The sequence below is a fragment of the Artemia franciscana genome, chromosome 6 (assembly GCF_032884065.1).
Source record: "Artemia franciscana chromosome 6, ASM3288406v1, whole genome shotgun sequence".
NCBI lineage: Eukaryota > Metazoa > Arthropoda > Branchiopoda > Anostraca > Artemiidae > Artemia > Artemia franciscana.
In genome coordinates, this window is record NC_088868.1 from 26,319,664 (window position 1) to 26,343,382 (window position 23,719).

The 23,719-nt window shown below is 35.0% G+C and overlaps 1 long non-coding RNA gene across 1 annotated transcript in view; it reads left to right on the forward strand.

Annotated features, from left to right (window-relative positions):
- LOC136028251 (uncharacterized) overlaps positions 1-23,719 on the forward strand; it is a 151,311-nt gene that overhangs the window by 91,830 nt on the left and 35,762 nt on the right. Inside the window, exon 5 of the long non-coding RNA XR_010617777.1 lies at positions 8,684-8,870. This is a non-coding gene — a long non-coding RNA (uncharacterized LOC136028251). The remainder of the gene's footprint in view (positions 1-8,683; positions 8,871-23,719) is intronic.

Genomic DNA, 23,719 nt, shown 5'->3' on the forward strand with positions numbered 1-23,719 from the left:
AATCATCCAACCTTCTTTCAATCATCCAGCTTTCTTTCAATCATCCAACCTTCTTTCAATCATCCAACCTTCTTTCAATTATACAGCCTTTCTTTCAATTATACAACGTTTCTTTCAATTTTCCAATCTTCTTTCGGACAGCTGAACTTTTATCAATCATCCAGCCTTTTTTCAATCATCTAACCTTTCTTCAATCGTCTAACCTTCTTTCAATCACCCAAAATTCTTTCAATCATCCAACTTTCTTTCAAACACACAACCTTGTTTCATTCCTTTTTTCAATCATCCAAACTTTTTTCAATCATCTAGCCTTCTTACAATCATCCAACGTTCTTTCATTCATCATCTAACCTTTTTTCAATCATCTAACCTTTTTTCAATCGTCTAAACTTCTTTCAATCAGCCAAAGTTTTTTCATTCATCCAACTTTCTTTCAAAAACACAACCTTCTTTCTTTCCTTCTTTAAATCATCCAACCTTCTTCTTTCAATCATTTTCTTGTGCTTATCTTTTAGACTAATGAGGCTCTCTTAGGATATTTTATATCGCAGCATCTTTCTGCTCAATCAATATATCGTCAGTTGAAATGTTCAGGTAGCTATCATATACTTGATGTGTGAATTCTTTGAATACCTTGCGATGGCGTACTGGACAATGGCGTTCACTTCAAAGTGAAGGTTCGCAGGTTCGATTCCACGCGTCGCAAGGATATCTTCGTTATTGAATTTATCTGAATCAATATTTGTCTTAATTAGTTCATCTACTTCATTTATACATTCTTTTATCAACGCCACAGATCTTAGAATATTTTCTATCACAGCATCTTTCTTTTCAATCAATATATTTGATTGAATAGCATCTTCTATTCTTACCATTATGCAACATATTAGTTCTGCAACTAAAAGAAAAGAAAAACTAAAAAAGAAAGAAACTAAGAAAAGAAAAAACTAAAAAAGAAAAATAAAGCTAAAAAGGAAACTGTATCTATATATATAAAAATAAGTTGTATATATACATGTTTGTTTTTTTGTAGGGTTTGCATTTGACGTCATTATAAGTATATAAGGCTTTGTATATAACGTCATTGTAAGATGACACTACAGACCGGGACACTGGGACACAAATGACGACCGGGACACAGGGGATATAAATGACGACCGGGACACTCAAAAAGAAACTACAGACCGGGACACCGGGATACAAATGACGACTTGGACATTGGGAATATAAATGACGATCGGGACACTCAAAGAGAAATTACATATTGGGATACCGGGACACAAATGACGACCGGGACACAGGGAATATAAATGAAGACCAGGACACAGGGACAAAACTACAACGGGGACGCCGGGCGCACAAGGGGATATATAAATGACGACGGGGACACAGGGAATGTTCGATTAGCAATCACTATCAACAAAGCTCAAGGGCAATCGTTAGAAAAATGCGGTATAGATCTGAATACGGATTGTTTTCCCATGGACAATTATTATATTGCATGTTCAAGAGTTGGTAGATCTAACAATCTATTTATATGGACAGACAATGGGACAGCAAAAGTTTGGATTATTGAAAGAAGGTTGGACTATTGAAAGAAGGTTGGATGATTGAAAGAAGGCTGGATGATTGATAGAAGGTTGGATGATTGAAAGAAGGTTGGATGATTGAAAGAAGGCTGGATGATTGATAGAAGGTTGGATGATTGAAACAAGGTTGGATGATTGAAAGAAGGTTGGATTATTGAAAGAAGGTTGGACTATTGAAAGAAGGTTGGATGATTGAAAGAAGGCTGGATGATTGATAGAAGGTTGGATGATTGAAACAAGGTTGGATGATTGAAAGATGGTTGGATTATTGAAAGAAGAAGGTTGGACTATTGAAAGAAGGTTGGATGATTGAAAGAAGGTTTAATGATGGAAGAAAGGCTAGATGATTGAAAAAAGGTTGCATGATTGAAAGAAGGTTGGATGATTAAAAGAAGGTTGGAAAGAAGGTGGATATATATATATATATATATATATATATATATATATATATATATATATATATATATATATATATATATATATATATATATATATATATATATATATATATATATATATATATATATATATATATATATATATATATATATATATTTTTAACTACTCAAAACTTGTGAATATATAACATTCTTTGCTGTCCCATTGTCTGTCCATATAAATAGATTGTTAGGTCTAACAACTCTTGAACATGCAACATAATAATTGTCCATGGGAAAACAATCCGTATTCAGATCTATACCGCATTTTTCTAACGATTGCCCTTGAGCTTTGTTGATAGTGATTGCTAATGGAACATTACCTGTGTCCCCGTCGTCATTTATTTATCCCCCTGTGCCCCCGGCGTCCCCGTTGTAGTTTTGTCCCTGTGTCCTGGTCTTCATTTATATTCCCTGTGTCCCGGTCGTCATTTGTGTCCCGGTATCCCAGTATGTAATTTCTCTTTGAGTGTCCCGATCGTCATTTATATTCCCAATGTCCCACTCGTCCTTTGTATCCCGGTGTCCCGGTCTGTAATTTCTCTTTGAGTGTCCCGGTCGTCATTTATATTCCCTGTGTCCCGGTCGTCATTTGTGTCCCAGTGTCCCGGTCTGTAGTGTCATCTTATTATGACGTTATATACAATGCCTTATATACTTATAATGACGTCAAATGCAAACCCACAAAAAAACAAAAATGTATATATACAACTTATTTTTATATATATAGATACAGTTTCCTTTTTAGCTTTATTTTTCTTTTTTAGTTTTTTCTTTTCTTAGTTTGTTTCTTTTTTAGTTTTTCTTTTCTTTTAGTTGCAGAACTAATATGTTGCATAATGGTAAGAATAGAAGATGCTATTCAATCAAATATATTGATTGAAAAGAAAGATGCTGTGATAGAAAATATTCTAAGATCTGTGGCGTTGATAAAAGAATGTATAAATGAAGTAGATGAACTAATTAAGACATTGAAAAATGTCTTAATTAGACGGAAACGTAATTTCCATCCCACGTGAAATGAATATGAATTGTACAATCTTAAAGCTCAAGAAAATATGAAATTTTTTCAGCTTTCTATAGGGACGGGCGTCGTGAGCTGAAAAAGTCCCAGTTAGGAAAACCTCCTGTATTTCCACACTCCGATGGTTTATCCTTTTTTTTTACACAATTTTAGTAATTCTTCAACTCTAGGGAGAGGAAAGCATGATAAGCCTTGTTCTGTCCCATTCAATACGTTGCATTCAATACGGTCTATCATTTCCTCCTTAAAGTATAAAGATACTAATTTAACATCAAACACTTAACGTTCACTTAACACTAAATTAACACTCAAACCCTGTGATACACAGGGTTCCCATTTGGAGTACGAAACTGCTATTTTAGCACTATTTTATCGTGTGTAGCAAGTGCTTCATTGAATTTAGCACTTTAAAAAATTGACATAATAACTAATCTAAGTACAATTAAACAAATAATGCGCGTCTCGACACGCGAAAAAAAATATTTCAGTGTAGCGCCAAAAATCCCTATGTAGCACGCGAATTTGGGCAATTGTAGCACTGAGTATGGTCACCCTTAAAACCTCCCATTTAATTCCTTTGGGTGAGGAACACATATACTGAGAAAGACTCGTTTCTGTGTTCTCTCCTCCATAGGAAAATCCTCCGACAAATACTCGTTAGCAAGTATTATAGGATACTCTTTGTATCCTCGTTAGCGAACAAGCAACTGTCTCTTATCCTTGCGAGTTCAGTTCTTTAATGTCTCTTCAATTTGACAGATTTCACAATTATTTTGGGCTTTTTGAATTTCATAGTCATAAGAATTGCCGAGAATCTCTTCATCTTTAGTGTCTAGTAGACAATATGTTATACTTTCAGTGTCAAGGATTTTTTGAACTATTTACTTGTGTAAGTAGGTCATCAGGTTGTTACCTCTGGTAACAACCTTTAGGGCCCAAATAAGGCTGTCGCTTCCGGAGTGTTGTATAGCATACTATTAGAATATGAAGAAGAATTCTGGTGCAACCAAAACACAACTTATTTACTTACCTGTTACTTTGAGAAAATATTTCATTTGCACAGATAACCTTTGAAAACGATCATTTAGACAGAGACATTTTTCCAAAATCACAAAATTCTGCATAATTTTAAGTTTCATAAATCTATCCATTTTTAAATCCTAACACTCTCAAAGCTGACTAGAGACTAACTAAGATTCTTTCTTCTATAGTAATATTCCTAGAGGAACGGTAACCTACTGAAAATATCTAATAAGAAAAAATATTTTCGATTTAGAAACATTTTTATTGCATAACTACAACAATATATCACTCATTTTTCACATACGAATTCAATTTAATTTCGTTCGTATATTTCGCTTCTGTATCTAAAGCAGCTGGAAGGCTTATGTGTATGCATTATATTAAGGTTTGCTGCAAAACATAACTGCTCAACAAATTTGAATTTGTTCATTGACATTACATATCTCGCATTCTCATCCCATGCAAGGCTCAGTCGACATGTTGGTGTAATTTCAACTACTACGTTTAGTAGTCTTGACTTTGTATCATTGCTGCTGCCGCTCCAATATCCACTTCTAATATTGTAAGTAAACCACCCATTTTTGCTTCTATATCTTGTCACATAAAAACTTGATGATAAAGGGTATAGTTAAACTTCTCTGTATCTGAATTCTACTTTCTTATTAGCATAAAATACATTAAAAATTTAGCCTTATATTGGATCTGGTTGCTATGGCTGGTTGCCAGGATCTTATATGCAAATGAGAAGCCAACTGAATTGTTGCTAATATTGTATCTCTTAGACTTTACTTATGTAAGTAGGTCATCATGTTGTTACCTCTGGACAACTGACAATATCTTTAGGGCCCAATTAAGGATGTCGCTTCCGGAATATTGTATAGCATGCTACTTAGAATCCAAAGAAGAATTCTGGTGCAACCAAAACACAACTTATTTACTTACCTGTTACTTTGAGAAAATATTTCATTTGCACAGATAACCTTTGAAAACGGTCATTTAGATTGAGACGCTTTTCCGAAATCACAAAATTCTGCATGATTTTAAGTTTCATAAATCTATCCATTTTTTAATCCTAACTCTCTCAAAGATGACTGCAGACTAACTAAGATTCTTTTTTCTTTAGGAATATTCCTAGAGGAACGGTAACCTAATGAAAATATCTAATAAGAATAAACATTTTCGATTTAGAAACATTTTTATTGCATCACTACAACAATGTATCACTCTTTTTTCACGCACTAATTCAATTTATTTTCCTTAGTATATTTCACTTTTGCATTTAAAGCAGGTTACAGGCTTATCTGTATGCATTATATTAAGTTTTGCTTCCAAACATAACTGCTCCTCCAATTTGAATTTGTTCATTGATATCGCATATCTCGCATACTTCTCATCCCATGCAGGGCTCAGTCGACATCTTGATGTAATTTCAACTGCTACGTTTGGTAGTCTTGTCTTTGTATCATTGCTGCTGCTAGCTCCAATATCAACTTGTAATATTGTAAACAAACCACCCATTTTTGCTAGTATATCTTGTCAAATAAAAACTTGATGATAAAGGGTATATTCAAAGTTTCCTCTCTCTGAATTCTACTTTCGTATTAGCATAAAATACATTAAAAATTTAGCCTTATATTGGATCTGGTTGCTGCGGTTGGTTGCTAGGATCTTATATGCAAATGAGAAGCCAACTGAATTATGCTAATATTGTATCTCTTATACTTTGCTTAAGTAAAAAGGTCATCAGGTTCTTACCTCTGGACAATTGACCATATTTATAGGGCCCAAATAAGGATGTCGCTTCCGGAGTATTGTATAACATACTACTTAGAATCCAAAGAAGAATTCTGGTGCAGCCAAAACAATGCTTGTTTACTTACCTGCTACTTGTACATAACTATGGAGCTATGCATAAACATCGAGCAGAATAACAAATGTTCAAAAACAAAAGTCGTATAAAATGAATCATGTAGGAGCTTGTTTATTGAAAAAACGAATGAAAAAAAAAAGAAAATCGAAAAACAGTTAAATCCACATTACAATCCCCAGGAGAGAGTTTTGTGTGTGGAAAAATAAACAAGAATAGCCCATTTTCGGCATGATGTTTATAAATAATTACGGAACTGTGCATAAACATTAAGCAGAACAAAGAAAAATTGAGAACAAAAGCGCTTAAAATGAATCGCTCAGGAGCTAATTTGATCGATTTATTTAACTTACCTATGGACAGATTTTAAGCCCGTTTTAGAACGCGCTTCTTCAAATTGGCCTGCAAAAATATCATTCAGTGTTCTGTAAAATACTCTGTCATTTTCAGAATGCTTAGTTTTTGGAATTTTTTGTGAACATTTGTTAATATTATTCTTGCAGGCTCAGAAGGAAAAAATAAAATGCTTCTAAAACCTGTTGTAATTTATCCCCCAAAAAATCTCCTATATTTTGTTCTCAAATTTAAGCTGAGAAAGATTTAAATACCTAAATTCCATTTTATTTGAAACATAATTAACTGTAGTTCTAACTTGCATCCGTGATTCCCATTTTTTGTGCCCGAACGATGTGGGTAAGATAGTAGTTAAAATTTTAGCTGCTCAGAAGTTGATAATTCAATATACACAAAATGTCATATAAAATAACTTAACGGTGGACAAACTGAAAAATAAGTGCTTTAATATTTCATCAAGTGCTTTGCCACTAAATTAATTGCTCATCTTATTGTTTGTTTTCACTTAAATGATCTAACTCGTAACTAGCAAAAATTTAAAATCGTTCCGAAACACAAGATGTCATTCTGGAGCCAATCTTGCCATATCTATCTGTTATAATTCCTGAGTTTCGACTCACTAGTCCTAAATACAGTCGCTGGAAAATGTGGCTTAACCCCATAAAAAAAGAAAAAGACCATTTATACCAGTAAACATCAAAATATTCCTTTGGAAGCCAATTTGATCTAGTGCACTCTTAGTATATTTGTAGACTCTAAGTCAGTTGAGATATTTAAACATGTATTAGAACTAAGCAGCTAATACTGAAATTTAGACACTGAAATTTTAAAAGTCAAGTCAAAAAATTGAAAAATTCAAGTCAAAAATTGTTTGAAAAATTTCGACACAAATATGCCCCCAATCGTGGAAAACATCTTTCCTGATTTGCCTCCTAGGGATTCCAATGAGTTGTCGAACAGAACAGGGGCAGTTTAAAAAATGTGTAAGAATTATTTAAAACAAGGATAAAGTTTTTCATATGCCCCTTCTTCCCATTAAGAAAGGGAAACAAAATTTTGATTTGTTTTTGCCAATAGTGCTTTCCATAGCTACCATGAAGTTCGTTTTTACTAGTTATCTCCTCCTACACCTACTTCTATTAGACCAAGCCTCTCTCGCTCCACCTCAACAAAGATCCTCATTTTTACCCAAATGAATTTTCCCACACAAACATGCAAGGGAGTTTTTTGTGTGTTGAGTTGATTCTTGTTAACCCTCCGTACGCTCTGTGTATAGCGTATATTTGTATCAGGTCTAAAGTAGGCTATCAGTCACACTTAAAATACCAAGGAAATCAAAATGGAAACATTTTTGTCTCCCTGGCTCCATCTCTGGTCTATTCATACCCAAAAGCCGGTATCCTCTACAATTTGACTTTTGATTGCTATTCAATTATTAAAAATTTTCGTTACGTAAATTCTCTTCTTTGTTGTCACATCGAATCGTAAAAGGAAAGTAGTGGAAGATGGGGAATTTCACAAAGTTTTCACAAAGTAGGGCGTAGTTTTCACAGAAAGGAGAACTAAAAACTACTCAATGTAGTTACAAATTGACATACTTTTTATCTTTACTTTTAGATAAGATTGGCCTATATTTTTAGGAAAAGGGAAAAGAGAAAAAATCCAAAGGGGAACTAAACAATTTTCAACGTAGTTACAAACTGACATACTTTCTATCTTTACTTTTAGATGAGATAGGCCTATATTTTTAGGAAAAGGGAATAGAGGAGAAGGAAAAAGGGAACTAAAAAATATTTAACGTAGTTACAAACTGGCATACTTTTTATCTTGACTTTTAGATAAGATAGGCCTATATTTTTATCAAATCTTTCGTCTTTATATCATGGGGAAATGAGAGCAACTAAGTAAACAACTATGAATTCAACATTTCGTTTGTAATTAGAAGATACAGAAGGCTTTGCCACCTTTTTTGGAAGTCTGTTTCACTTTTGGGCAAGATTAAATAAGGAAATTCACATCAAGACTTAGAAAGAACTTTTTCCGTGAACTCTCTGTCTGAAATTAATCTATTAAATAATCCAAAGGTTCATTATTTTGCGAATAACCCAAAAAGTTGCTTATTTTCTTTTTATAAATATGCTAGTTTCAATTATATTATTTTATTAATTCCACTGATGATTTCCTTTAAATGCTGTGATAAAACCTTACTAAGCGCCTGTAAAAGTAGGGCTTTGTATAATTTTTTCTTATAGCTTGAATTTAATGCTATTTTCTTCACCACGTTAAGAAAGCGTCTAATGCAATAGTTCTTATTAATCCTTAAACATTATACAACAACGCATTGGCCAACCCCTTCATCCCTCACTAATATTGACTTTGTTTTCTCTAGTTATGCAATGGAAGCATTCAAGAAACTGGACATAAATCTGGATAAAAAGAACTCCAATCAGCGGAAACTTTAAAGCGCTTAAGTAGATGGCAGGAAAAGTATATGTTCTATACAATCAGGCTAATGCTGGCTCCTGTGATTGAAACTGTCATTCTTCTAGGCCGCATGCTCTTTTTAAAAGAAAGAGGTAGGTTTTTTGCCAAGTTCAACTGAATTGCAATATAATGGTGACGCGTCTGTATGGGGTAAAGTCAAATATGCATCGCAAATCCTTTTGTAATGAAGAAGCTTTGCAAATTTGACTGCCATTTTTTGTATCTCCAAAAGCCTGACATGTTACCAAAACCCTTATTTTGAAACTAAAGTGTTAAAATCTATAGTAGACTGCAAGAAAACTACGTAATATAATTATTTGATCAATTAGACCAAATTGTTTCATTTGATTGAAATGGATCAATTTGATAGAAATGGATCAATATGAGCATTTTTTTTTTACCAAAAAACTCTTGTGAAATGGCAATTTAATTTCTGAAACTAACCAGATTTTATAATATTTGAGAAGAATAAAGGGGCCAGAGGAGGGGCAGACAAAGAAGAAGGTGAGTTGCGAGTGCTATGAAAGTGAATCTATATTAAATGTGTAATTTAGAATCTTTGCAAAAATAGGTGAATTCGTTTCAAGTTTTGGAGAACAATAGGAGGTTAAAGAAGAAGGGGGGAAGGAGAAGGGAAGATGGTATTGTTTTAAAATTAAGTCTATATTAATATGTAAATCTTAGTGCGGGTGAAAACTACCAAAATACTTCGGTTTTTGAGGAAAGAACAAAAATTAGCTGACGTGTACTTTCGAGCAGGCTCTTTAATATGGCTCGATTACACAAGCGAAATTTTTCATCGGAATGCTACTAGGTGGCTTGAAATCCAAGATGGCGGACGAAAATACAAGTTTGTTAAAATGAGAAGACATGACCGTTCAAATTGGCTAGTATGGGGTACTCGATGACCCAAGTTCCGAATAGTAAGTAACTAAATCATACCCTAGTGCCGTTAGGGGCCTCAAATCCAAGATGGCGGTCGAAAACATGAATTTGTCAAAATGAAAAGATATGACTGCTGAAATAGGCCAGTATGGGGTAATCGATGGCAGAAGTTCCAAATATGAACTTAAGACCAACCTGGGTTGTACCAGAGTATTGCTAGGCACTTCAGATTCAAGATGGCGGTCAAAAAACACAAGCTTTGTTAAAACAAGAACTAATCACTTCCAATGGGCAGATTAGGAGCAATTGATAGCTCAGATTCTCAAAACACACGTATGTGCACATAAATATACCTTAGTTATACCGTTGATCCGCTTGGGACCTAAAATTTGAAGACGGTGGAAGAAAATGTCAGTTTTCCAGATTCCATGAGGTTCATGATCCCGATATAACAGACTTGAGTTGAGTGATTAGTACAACAGTTTTAAATATTGTTCTGTCATTCCGACATGCACCTATAATAGTACAGTGTGCACAGTACAAATTGCCTAAGATACGTCCAATTTATAGCCTTTGTTTATATTTGCTAAACCAAAATCAGTTAAATACTGGTTAACTCTTCATCTCCTTAATTATTGCAAATGAATCATCAGAGGCTAAATAGACGAATTAAAGCATTTAAGAATTATATATTTTTATTAGGAACATAAATAGATCAATCGAATCTTCTGCTCATAAAAAAATAATCGAATGTTCAAGTATTAAAGCACTTAGATTTCCACCAACATAATGAACTACAGTTAAGATCAAATTTCCTGTAGCGGCACCTTATTTCGCACCCTTTTTCACAACCACAACGCTCTGTCTCGCGCCAGACTTTTGACCCTGGTGGAAGGGAACCTAACCTTAGCCAATGTCAGAAAAACTTGGAAGGTTGGATGTTGATTCAAACTCCACATATGACCTTCAACTGTAAGGATATGTTGTAAAAGCAAAAAAGTAGCTGGAGGAAGTATCTGCATGTTCTTGGTATTTTGTCGACTAAATGTAACTTTCCTAAATTCATCCAGGTCGTCACAGTCTTGTTTTGCGTCGTGTGTCTTCATGACAAAGCGTTCAAGGTTGTATGCTTGCAGTTCTGTCACTTGGGAAGCCTGGTTTGTCAGTCGAAGGAAAGTGTCCGTCAGTCCTGGAATATGTTGCCAAGTCGCAAAGAACCACCTCTTTGAGTGGTGAATAAAAGAAGAAAGGGTATCAAATCCTATAAACGCGTGGAAGAACAAAAGTGCCTTTGATTTTGTTGGCCCGAGTGATCGAACTATTTCGTGAATGGGATCCTGCCTTAGGAGTTAGGTTGGTACCAACAACAAACGCGAAAAGTAATTCAAATACTCCAATGTAATCAAAGCATGTGGTTGCCGTCACAATCGATCTGTGTCCACCGTTCTTATGGGAATCGAAGAATTTTCTTGCGAGACTGCGTCACAAGCGTGAAGCAAAAAGCGGGTATCAGCCTCTTGGTATGAACATAACTGGATGAAGTTCTGCTCTTTGAATGCCTGGCTAATTATGTACGTGTTTCCTATAGTGCAACATACTGGTTTTGACGTCGGAAACTTTTTCATGACAGCATGGGACACCAGCTTAAACACTGTCTGTTTTGTTTGCATCTGCTTGCAGGAATTTTTTCCACTTAAATGGCATTTGTGTGTTCGGGACAACTTTTAGTCGTGAAACTTTGCCTCTTTGATTTCTGACAGACAACTTTAGACTATCCAATCTAATAAAATCTAATACGAGATCAAGTATCTCGGCATAATTGAGCTGATAGTCTATCATAAGAATAAACACGTTTTCTAAATACTATCTGAAGGTCTTCAAATTCCTTGGTTTCAACATTTGCACCCGAGGAGCTGAGGTTAAGCTGATTAAGACATCTGTAAATTCAGCCTTGTTGCCAGCACGAATCTGACCATCAGACGTCAAAGATGGTGGTTACTGACTGTTTTCTTGTTTGAAGAAGGCGTCCATATCTCTCCTCGAGCAACAAAGCCCATGTAAAGTGCTCAAACAATGAGATCTGTCGTTGTTTCTAGAAAAGGACTCCCTATTTCGAAAATAGTTGTTATAAGACTGGAAATGTTCAATTGAAAACTCTTCTGGTGTGACTGCCTCACAATGGTCTCCGTCATTATGAGGACCAGAGTTGGAAGGACTATGTTCGAATTCGTTGATGCTGTTGGCTACTGCTGGGCCTCCGGTGCACCAGCAGCGAAGAGCTGAATAATCGTTCAGAATGCCTATATCTCCCCCAATGCCCTTAATAACACAGTTTAGCTGCTCGTATGGCTGGTCCAGAGGTGAATTTGAGAATGTTCTTCCCGATTTTGATATCGTTAACCTGTCCATCATGAACTCTTCAAAAACAGACGGATGCTCTGTTTCTAGTAGTACCATATCTTTCTATGTGAACAGGGAGCCAAGGGGAATAATTGATATGGTCGAAAAGTAAAAAACATGGTGCTATTAGCTGTAAGATTTCCATGTATGGTTTGAAATCGGCGGAGCGATATGACATCAAGCTACAACTGGTATTCCTTGAATTCCATGATAAGTGCCCAAAATTCAAACTACGGAAAGCGACGTTTCATCATTATTCAGAACAATAGACAGAATGCCAGATATTATTACGTCAGTCCACTCTTACTTTGATGTACCAGTGCCATCGATTATCCCAGGCTAAATTATTTAAGCAGTCATGTCTTCTCATTTTAACAAACTCGTATTTTTGTCCGCCTTTTTGAAATTGAGGCTCCTAGTGGCACAATGGTACAACCTAGGTTATTTTTGCGTTTATATTCGGAACCTCTGCCCTGGATTAACCCATGTTAGCCTACCTGAACAGCCATGTCTTCTCATTTTGACAAACTCGTATTTTCGTCCACCATCTTGAATTTCAAGTCACCTTGCGGTGTTCTGATTAAAAATTTCACTTTCCAAATCAAGCCATATTGAAGAGCATGCTAGAAAGTACATGTCAGCCAATTTTTGTGCTTTCTTCAAACACGGAAGTATTCTTGTGTTTTGACGCTTTTCTCCCGTATGATTTAAAGTCTTTGCAAAAAAAAGTGAAAAGAATTCTTTTTATGTGCTTTCTGGATAATGAGAGGAGGGAAACAACTAAAAAGACGAGATATAACTGCTAAGTCGTGTTATACATGTGAATCTATATAAATTTCCATTGCTCTTTATAAAAGAAAGATATATGTTTTGGTGCTTTTTTTATTCCTTTCTTATTTTGTATGGATTGTTCTTTATTTTCTCCTTATCTGTTGGGACATTTAGGGGAAATTTTTTGCCATTTATCGTATCAAATTCAAATGTGAGAGCCTGCTGATTTAAGCAGTTTTACTTGCCTTGTTAAACATTTAATGAAGTTGAATAAATTGGATTTATCTGGTCACGAAGCAATTTTTCTATGAAATACCCACAGAAAATAAGAGTAATTATTAACTTTCAAAGGCGATGTATGAATTTAACAATCGAACGATGTACTTGTTCTATGCGAAATAACTCCAGGTTCATACAATAATTTCAACAATGCAACTTAACACTTTTAATTGCCATTATTTTTAAATACGACTATCTCTCTTACGACTGTTACTGCTGTTTTGAAAAAGATAAGTTAAAAATTACATGTATGTTGCTGTTGCGTAGATAGAATTGCTTGAAAAATTGCCAAGCTGGACTGTATAAGTTTATTTTTCTTTAGCTCAACACCTTATTTGGCGCCACAACTAGAATGCTAAGTTGACAATTATATTTGTTAAAAGCGAATTTTATTCGTACGTGTATATCTGCGTAAATCAAAAGTCAATTTGTGCATTGATTCAACTGAGAAATATCCCTTACCGCAATAATTATTATCTGTTGATCCTACTCCTGCCATCTAAGATGCGTCTCATTTAGTTAGTAAGTTAGGGCTGTTGGTGTGTAAGGCCTTCATTTTACTCATTCAGACGTTATGTTTAGACTTGAGGAGTTACGTTTGTCCCCGTTCTGGACCGTTTTTGGGACCATGGCTTTTTGTTAGGCCAGCATAATTTCAATGATTATAAGAATATGGAGATTGCAACCTGGAATGTTACAGCATTAGAAAATAACTATTGTTCTACATTTTGAGTGACGAATACTGACGTTTCGAATTTGACTTATTGGGAGTTTCAGATACTTATATCTCAGGGGTAAGAAATGTGAAATTAGGTGATGTAGAATTTATTTAATCGGGCACGAAGGATGGGGGTACTTAGACAGAGAGTAGGGCTTGTGATGAATAAGGGATCTGCTAAGTTTTTTCGAGGTTGGGAAGATATTAATAATAGAATCCTAGTCACTCATTTTATGACTAAAAATGCAGGGTATTAGTCATAGTTGTATATGCCTCTGTGGGACTGACTAACGGAAATAGTAGTGACTCGGATGAATTTTACTTATAGCTATAGGAAAAAATAGACTGGATCCCAGACTTAAGGATTATTTTTTTATTAGGAGATTTTATTGCAAAGGTTTGTAGAAATAGGGATAGGTAGTATCCTAGCATAGGTAAATTTGGTGCAGGAAAAGAAAACAGCAATGGCTACAGAATGTTGCAATTTTAGTAACCAATAGAGTATTTGGTCATAAAATGGCCTATGAGTTAACATGGCATTTGAATAATGGTTAGACAGGCAACCTTATTCATTTTGTTGTTGTAAACTGAAGACTGGCAGGATCAGGCGAAGCTTCAAGGAAGCTTTGGTGTTGGTAGACTCCAGGATAAGAATTTGAGAGAAGCTTTCCAGGAAAAGTCAAATATTACACTGGAGAGTTTAAATTGCTGAGTGAGATGGCGTAGCAAACGCTGAATAGCTGCTTCGCAACCATGCTTAGTTAGCTTGTTAGTGCTAGTGTTCCTAGATTCTTGCCCTGGCAATGTAAGTAATCAGAGACTTAACTTTTTTTCCTTTATTTAGTGCAGTATTTATGCCAGTCATAATCTAAAAATCGACGATTTACAAACTTAAATCACTTCGACACGTAGTGGCGCCACCTACATTCGTCACTCTCTCAATTTGGACTCCTAAGTGCCACCAGGTGGCAATGTTGTGACGTTATCGGAAACGACCTACAGACGCACTTGCAGAGGCAAGCGTGGAGCCAAAGGGAATTAATGGCATTTTATCCTAGTATATGTTTCAGATCTGTCGACCAGATTAAAGATTAAACAGAAAGACTACGGCCGCTTGTAAAAATAAACTGTCTGACTCACTATGAAATCCCACCTAATCTTACGTCATGATATGCTTATGTGGCTATTTCTGATTAATCCAGCGAAATTCCTCCTGTTTTATGTCCTTAACTCCTTTCTGCCAAATCACAACTTGCCTCTATTCACATGACCAGCACCCACTCCTTTATTAACAAAATGGACTAGCTAGAAGTCTTCTTACAAGGATCTGGTGTACCAATTGCAATCGTGACAGAATGTTGGGATATCACAAATGATACCGGGTATCTCAAAGGCTACACTTGTTTTTTTAACACCCGCCTTGATAGAGGCCGAAGCCGCAGAGGTGGCGGTATTGCACTGTATTTTCGTAACGACCTCCCATCCAAGCTGCTAAGTGTCCCCAATGACTTTTGCCATGAAGTAATCTGGTCTGAATCTATGTCCTCCCAACTGCCGAAGAAGTTTTCATGCCTGATAGTGGCATCCGTCTATTATAACAGAAAGCTTCTAATTTACTTGCAATCCTGCCTTGATAAGTTTCGACGTGCATATGCGGTTCCTGCCTTTATTATTGAAGGTGACTTTAACCAGTCCAACAAACAGTGGTTTTCCAATGCGCTTGATCTTATACAAGTAGTGAACATTCCCATGAAAGTGGCAATATCTAAGACCTGATATTTACAAATGTCAGTGAACTGTACCGTCCTACCCTCTCAATGGGCCCATTGCAAACCGTCGATCATTGTGTAATCCTGTTACAAACGAAAAACAATGTGCTGAAACCGAAAAGAAGCAAAGTAACAGTTCGTCCACTGAACCAGGACTCTATATGTACCTTTGAACAGTGGGTTGGTAATTACTCATTTGAAGAAATATGCTCAATCACTGACTTGAACGACAAGGTTAAAACACTCAACTCCATGCTGCTCGAAATGTTCTATGAATTTTTTCCGACTAAAGTAGTGCCAGTTTTTAGATCTGACAAGCCGAGGATCACGACAGATCTGAACTGATTGATCAAACTTATATGCCGACTACATAGTTCAGGGTGTATTTCATCTGCGAAAAAGTTACAAAATCTGTCAGTTGTGATCTACGGATGCTGAAATCAGATGGGACTTTGATCACAAGAAGTCAATTCTTTCTTTACTAAAATCTGTACCAGGTATTCATCGTTGAGTGAAGTTGATTTGAATACTCTGATGGAAGACAGCAAATGCGATGAAATCCAGCAAGTTTCTGAGTACGCATTTTAAAGGAAATACGGGAACTGCGAAATAACTGTGCTTCCCATCCTGCCGAATTGCCAGTAAAACTTTTACGTGAATATGCAATATTTCTTGTGAAATTTCTAACTTCGTTCAATAATCAATCGTTCCCCCAGTCTTGGAAACAAACTTATGTACGTGTCATTCTAAAGCTGAAGCATCCCAATAGCTGTGATCAGTTAATATCCATTTCAATCCTACCATAGTCACTTAGTCCTTAATTTACTGTGAATTTATGTTGCAAGTCGCAGATACACTTAACTTGTAACAATATGGTTTTTTAAAAGTGTGTAGTACCACAGTGTATTTAGTCAGGCTTTATCACCTGATCGTGCAATGTCTTGAATCTGGAGACGCTTTCGTTGATTCGCTACTCGTTGATTACAGGAAAGTATTTGATTTTATTAAACATCTTGTGGCTGCTACGAATCTTAAAAGAATGGGTGCACGCAAACATATCTTACTGCTTGTTATGGATTTCCTACGTTCCCTGTACCAGCGAGTCTACGCCCTCTTTCCTGGTGATCTCGACTCTGACTCGGAATAGATTATATTTGGAGCCCTTCAAGGCATCAATTTGGTCGCTCCACTTTTCCTTGCGCTAATGAATTACGTTAAGGACAAAATGGATGGTCAATTCAAATACGTAGGCGATCTAAATGGGCGTCTTAAGTTCACAGTAGATACAACCCAAGCTATGCCCCAATTCAGTTCTGATATTCTAACAGAATTCAAAGAAGAATGTAGTGCAAATAGTTTGCAGATCAACGAAAGCAAAACCAAAATCGTAAAATTTAATCCGCTGAAATGAGGTCTTGTTTGCCCAATCCCTGATCTCCGGTTGTATTGTCAGCTTTAGTCCTGGGATTTAATTTCAGCGTCGATTGCTCATTTAATGCTCATATTCAAGGGCTAGTCCAGAAAGGCAACTACGCACTAAGTTCCTTGATTTTTGTGCCGCTCTTGATTTGTGCAGCTTTGATTTAATGCTTTCCCAGTAAATCAGCTGAAAACGCCATATGTAACATACAAATGTCCCATATTAGAATATACATGCCCTGTTTTGGGAGTATCTAAGTGATTGATATGGAAGGAGTTAAAAAAAGATTGAGTCTTTAAAGATTAAATCTTTCAAAAATTGAAAGATTGAATATTGAATCTTTAAAGATTGAAACTCTTAGGGATCGCAGGTTTCAGTAGATAATGCGTTTCGGGCAATTTCTCCTTGCTTCTCCCAAGCACCGACATTTTCTACCCCCTGCTGCCAACTCAGTATTTAATACCAAAGAGAAGAACCAATTAGTGTCAGTGCCTTTCAGAACTAATCGATTTAACAATTTATTTGGCCGTTTTTTACCATTGCCCATGACAAAAGGCTTTAGGACTCGGTTTGCAAATGACAGCGACATTTAGTTTGTGATTTTAACCTACGACTATAAAAGCTGTCTTAAAATAAATGATTTCTTATTTCTGATGTAGAAGATAAAGTGAATAATTCTAGGAAAATAATTTTTGAAGTTGCTGATGGTGGCTTAGGGAATAAAGTTAGGAACGCAGCAAGGAATATTCTTAAAAATGCTTTATATTTAATAGAGTGAAGGAGGGGCTTGTTGAAGAACTTTCTGAGCGATAGATCATATGAAATAAAAGGAACGGAGAAAAAGTTTTGGAAACATTTTTAACACAACCATTTTTCAATCTTATAATGGCGATCTGGCGATCTGGCGCCAGATCGCCAGATATAACTCTAATATTGTTACTCATCCTTGGGCAATTATTTTGAGGCAATAGGTTTTTTTTTATTTTTTGTAGTTAGATACTCATGTGTTCTTTATTTTTCTTGTGTGTTGTGTATTCTTTTGTAGTGAGTTTTTTTTTTTTTTTTTTTTTTTTTTTTTTTTTTTTTTTTTTATTGGAATTAAATGTATTAAATGTAAACTAGATGTATGTATGTATTCCTGTACAGTGATATTTAAAGTTGTATGTATGCAAAAGCGGTTCAGTGCTTCATCGAATGTTCTTTATAAATTATTCCATTGTTGTAATGTTTCTTTTCTTTTTTCTTCTCATATTCCTTTTTTTTGTCGTTTTGTCTGTATACTCCGTCTCTGTTCACTTTGTATTGTATGACGGGTTAGAAATAAAATAAATAAATAAAATAAATATATTGGGCACTATGAACTAAACTTGGTAGATGGGCTCTGCAGCTGTGCTAGAGCAACAGCACCATCTACCAGTGGTAATGCAACCTTTTTTCAATCATCCAACCTTTTTTCAATCATCCGACCTTGTTCTTTCAATCATAAGCCTTTCTTTCAATCATATAACTTTTCTTTCAATTTTCCAATCTTATTTCGAACAACCGAGCCTTTTTCAATCATTGAACCTTTTTTCAATCATCTAACCTTTCTTCAATCGTCTAACCTTCTTTCAATCATCTAACCTTCTTTCAATAATCCAACCTTCTTTCAATTATACAACCTTTCTTTCAATCATACAACCTTTCTTTCAATTTTCCAATCTTCTTTCGGATTACCGAATTTTTTCAATCATCCAACCTTTTTTCAATCATCTAACCTTTCTTAAATCGTCTAACCTTCTTTCAATCATCCAACCTTCTTTCAATCATGCAACTTTCTTTCAATCAATATAACCTTTCTTTCAATTATACAACCTTTCGGACAACCGACCTTTTTTCAATCATCCAACCTTTTTAATCATCTAACCTTTCTTCAATCGTCTAAACTTCTTTAAATCATCCAAAGTTCTTTCATTCATCCAACTTTCTTTCTAACACACAACCTTCTTTCATTCCTTCATTCAATCATCCAAATCTTCCAACCTTCTTTCAATCATCCAGCCTTCTTTCACTAATTCAACCTTTTTCAATCATCCAACCTTATATCAGTCATCCAACCTTCTTCTTTCAATCATACAACCTTTCTTTTAATCATATAGCCTTTCTTTCAATTTTGCAATCTTATTTCGAACAACCGACCTTTTTTCAACCATCCAACCTTTTCCCAATCATCTAACCTACCTTCAATCGTCTAACATTCTTTCAATCATCCAACGTTCTTTCATTCATCCATATTTCTTTCAACCAAAAAAACATTCTTTCTACCCTTCTTTCAATCGTTCAAACCTTCTTTCAATCATCTTTCTAAATATCAAATTTCATTAAGATCCGATCACCCATTCGGAAGTTAAAAATCCCTCATTTTTTCTAATTTTTCTGAATTAACCCCCCCCCCAACTACCACAAAGGGAGCTAATCCATTCCAGTTATGTGAATCATGTATCTAGGACTTGTACTTATTTTTCCCACCAAGATCCATCCCGATCCTGTCAGGATTTAAAATAACAGCTCTGAGACACGATATCCTTCCAAACATCAAATTTTACTAAGATCTGATCAACCGTTCGTAAGTTAAAAATACTTAAATTTTTTTATTATTTCCGAATAAACGGGCCTCCCACTCCCCCCCCCCCCCCAAAGCTGGTCATATCGGGTAAACGACTATTTCCAATTAAGAACGATCACGCAATGCCACCAACTATTAGACATAGGGAGTATCCGGGTATGCAAGTCCATAACACTGAAAATAGCATTTACAAGAATTCTATCCACGAAGAGGGGAAGTCTAAATTAATTAAAAATATCGTCTTAACCACATTTTTGCAAAAAAAGAATAATTCATTCTTACTATATTTTTTTTAGGTCATGGATATTCAGGCGAAAAAATCTTTTCTAGGAAAAATCTCTTTACATACAGATATCCAGCAGAAAAAAAAATGATCCAAAGGACCAATTCAGGAAAATAAAAACATTCAGGCCTAAAAATATAGTATGTTAACGAATTGGACCCCACCCCAAGTTCATACTTGCGGACATCTGTTCTTTATATATTCGCAAATATGTTTATAAGGTAACAAATATAGATGACATGACAATTACATTATTTTGACTTGGATACTTGATTCGATCACTACATATACATATTATTTTTATTTTTTTACAAGAAAATACATATGAGATATATAAAAAAAGTACTACTGTACATATTTAGTGGGAAAATTTAGGAACGTCAAAGAAAAAAATATCAAAGAAATGTCAAATTTTCAACATTTCGAACAGGGAAAAATCCTTGCATACAAAAAATACTCATAAAAAACAAACAAAAAACAACAACATGCTATTGGGGGTTGTCAACCTTCTACCAAGCATACAGCCAAAGAAGACTTATAGACCAAAAAATAAGCTTCGAACTGAACTGAAGCAATAGTACGCTACAAACTAGCAAACCAAAAACTGAAAAACTAGCTATCAAAAGCTATCAAGCTATCAAGCATTCGAAAAAAGGGAGATAAAAACAAAGCATTCATGGAACTGGTAAGATGGAGCTGACAGGCTGGTCATCCATGCATATAATATGGACGTTCCTCTTATGAGTGATAAGACCCCCCCCCCAAAAAAAAAGAATTAAAAGGATCAAGTCCCCTTAAAAAAAGCCAAAAACTTAAAGTAAAATATTGGTAACAGTTTTACATCCCTTCAATATATTTAGTCACGATTCCAGTAATTTATGTAAATACCTTGTTTGAATGCTAGACACCAAATTAGTTCTCCCTCTTTCAAACTTAATTACCTGACTACTTGCATGCGATATGCAAATGTGATAAATTGAATAGAGGAATTTGAAAAACTCCGCAAGCTTGACTTATACAAAAAAGAGTTGTTTTCAACGTTGAACAACGTAATTTCCATCCCACGTGAAATGAATATGAATTTTACAATCTTAAAGCTCAAGAAAATATGAAATTTTTTCAGCTTTCTATAGGGACGGGTGTCGTGAGCTGAAAAAGTCCCAGTTAGGAAAACCTCCTGTATTTCCACACTCCGATGGTTTATTCTTTTTTTTTACACAATTTTAGTAATTCTTCAACTCTAGGGAGAGGAAAGCATGATAAGCCTTGTTCTGTCCCATTCAATACGTTGCATTCAATACGGTCTATCATTTCCTCCTTAAAGTATAAAGATTCTAATTTAACATCAAACACTTAACATTCACTTAACACTAAATTAACATTCAAACCCTGTGATACACAGGGTTCCCACTTGGAGTACGAAACTGCTATTTTAGCACTATTTTATCGTGTGTAGCAAGTGCTTTATTGAATATAGCACTTTAAAAAATTGACATAATAACTAATCTAAGTACAATTAAACAAATAATGTGCGTCTCGACACGCGAAAAAAAATATTTCAGTGTAGCGCCAAAAATCCCTATGTAGCACGCGACTTTGGGCAATTGTAGCACTGAGTATGGTCACCCTTAAAACCTCCCATTTAATTCCTTTGGGTGAGGAACACATATACTGAGAAAGACTCGTTTCTGTGTTCTCTCCTCCATAGGAAAATCCTCCGACAAATACTCGTTAGCAAGTATTATAGGATACTCTTTGTATTCTCGTTAGCGAACAAGCAACTGTCTCTTATCCTTGCGAGTTCAGTTCTTTAATGTCTCTTCAATTTGAAAGATTTCACAATTATTTTGGGCTTTTTGGATTTCATAGTCATAAGAATTGCCGAGAATCTCTTCATCTTTAGTGTCTAGTAGACAATATGTTATACTTTCAGTGTCAAGGATTTTTTGAACTATTTACTTGTGTAAGTAGGTCATCAGGTTGTTACCTCTGGTCAATTGACCATATCTTTAGGGCCCAAATAAGGCTGTCGCTTCCGGAGTGTTGTATAGCATACTACTTAGAATATGAAGAAGAATTCTGGTGCAACCAAAACACAACTTATTTACTTACCTGTTACTTTGAGAAAATATTTCATTTGCACAGATAACCTTTGAAAACGATCATTTAGATTGAGACATTTTTCCAAAATCACAAAATTCTGCATGATTTTAAGTTTCATAAATCTATCCATTTTTAAATCCTAACACTCTCAAAGCTGACTAGAGACTAACTAAGATTCTTTCTTCTATAGGAATATTCCTAGAGGAACGGTAACCTACTGAAAATATCTAATAAGAAAAAATATTTTCGATTTAGAAACATTTTTATTGCAATTTCGTTAGTATATTTCGCTTCTGTATCTAAAGCAGCTTGAAGGCTTATGTGTATGCATTATATTAAGTTTTGCTGCAAAACATAACTGCTCAACCAATTTGAATTTGTTCATTGACATTACATATCTCGCATTCTCATGCCATGCAAGGCTCAGTCGACATGTTGTTGTAATTTCAACTACTACGTTTAGTAGTCTTGTCTTTGTATCATTGCTGCTGCCGCTCCAATATCCACTTCTAATATTGTTAGTAAACCACCCATTTTTGCTTCTATATCTTGTCACATAAAAACTTGATGATAAAGGGTATAGTTAAACTTCTCTCTATCTGAATTCTACTTTCTTATTAGCATAAAATACATTAAAAATTTAGCCTTATATTGGATCTGGTTGCTATGGCTGGTTGCCAGGATCTTATATGCAAATGAGAAGCCAACTGAATTATTGCTAATATTGTATCTCTTAGACTTTACTTATGTAAGTAGGTCATCATGTTGTTACCTCTGGACAATTGACAATATCTTTAGGGCCCAATTAAGGATGTCGCTTCCGGAATATTGTATAGCATGCTACTTAGAATCCAAAGAAGAATTCTGGTGCAACCAAAACACAACTTATTTACTTACCTGTTACTTTGAGAAAATATTTCATTTGCACAGATAACCTTTGAAAACGGTCATTTAGATTGAGACGCTTTTCCGAAATCACAAAATTCTGCATGATTTTAAGTTTCATAAATCTATCCATTTTCTAATCCTAACTCTCTCAAAGATGACTGCAGACTATCTAAGATTCTTTCTTCTTTAGGAATATTCCTAGAGGAACGGTAACCTAATGAAAATATCTAATAAGAATAAACATTTTCGATTTAGAAACATTTTTATTGCATCACTACAACAATATATCACTCTTTTTTCACGCACTAATTCAATTTATTTTCCTTAGTATATTTCACTTTTGCATTTAAAGCAGGTTACAGGCTTATCTGTATGCATTATATTAAGTTTTGCTTCCAAACATAACTGCTCCTCCAATTTGAATTTGTTCATTGATATCGCATATCTCGCATACTTCTCATCCCATGCAGGGCTCAGTCGACATCTTGATGTAATTTCAACTGCTTCGTTTGGTAGTCTTGTCTTTGTATCATTGCTGCTGCCAGCTCCAATATCAACTTGTAATATTGTAAACAAACCACCCATTTTTGCTAGTATATCTTGTCAAATAAAAACTTGATGATAAAGGGTATATTCAAAGTTTTCTCTCTCTGAATTCTACTTTCGTATTAGCATAAAATACATTAAAAATTTAGCCTTATATTGGATCTGGTTGCTGCGGTTGGTTGCTAGGATCTTATATGCAAATGAGAAGCCAACTGAATTATGCTAATATTGTATCTCTTATACTTTGCTTATGTAAAAAGGTCATCAGGTTTTT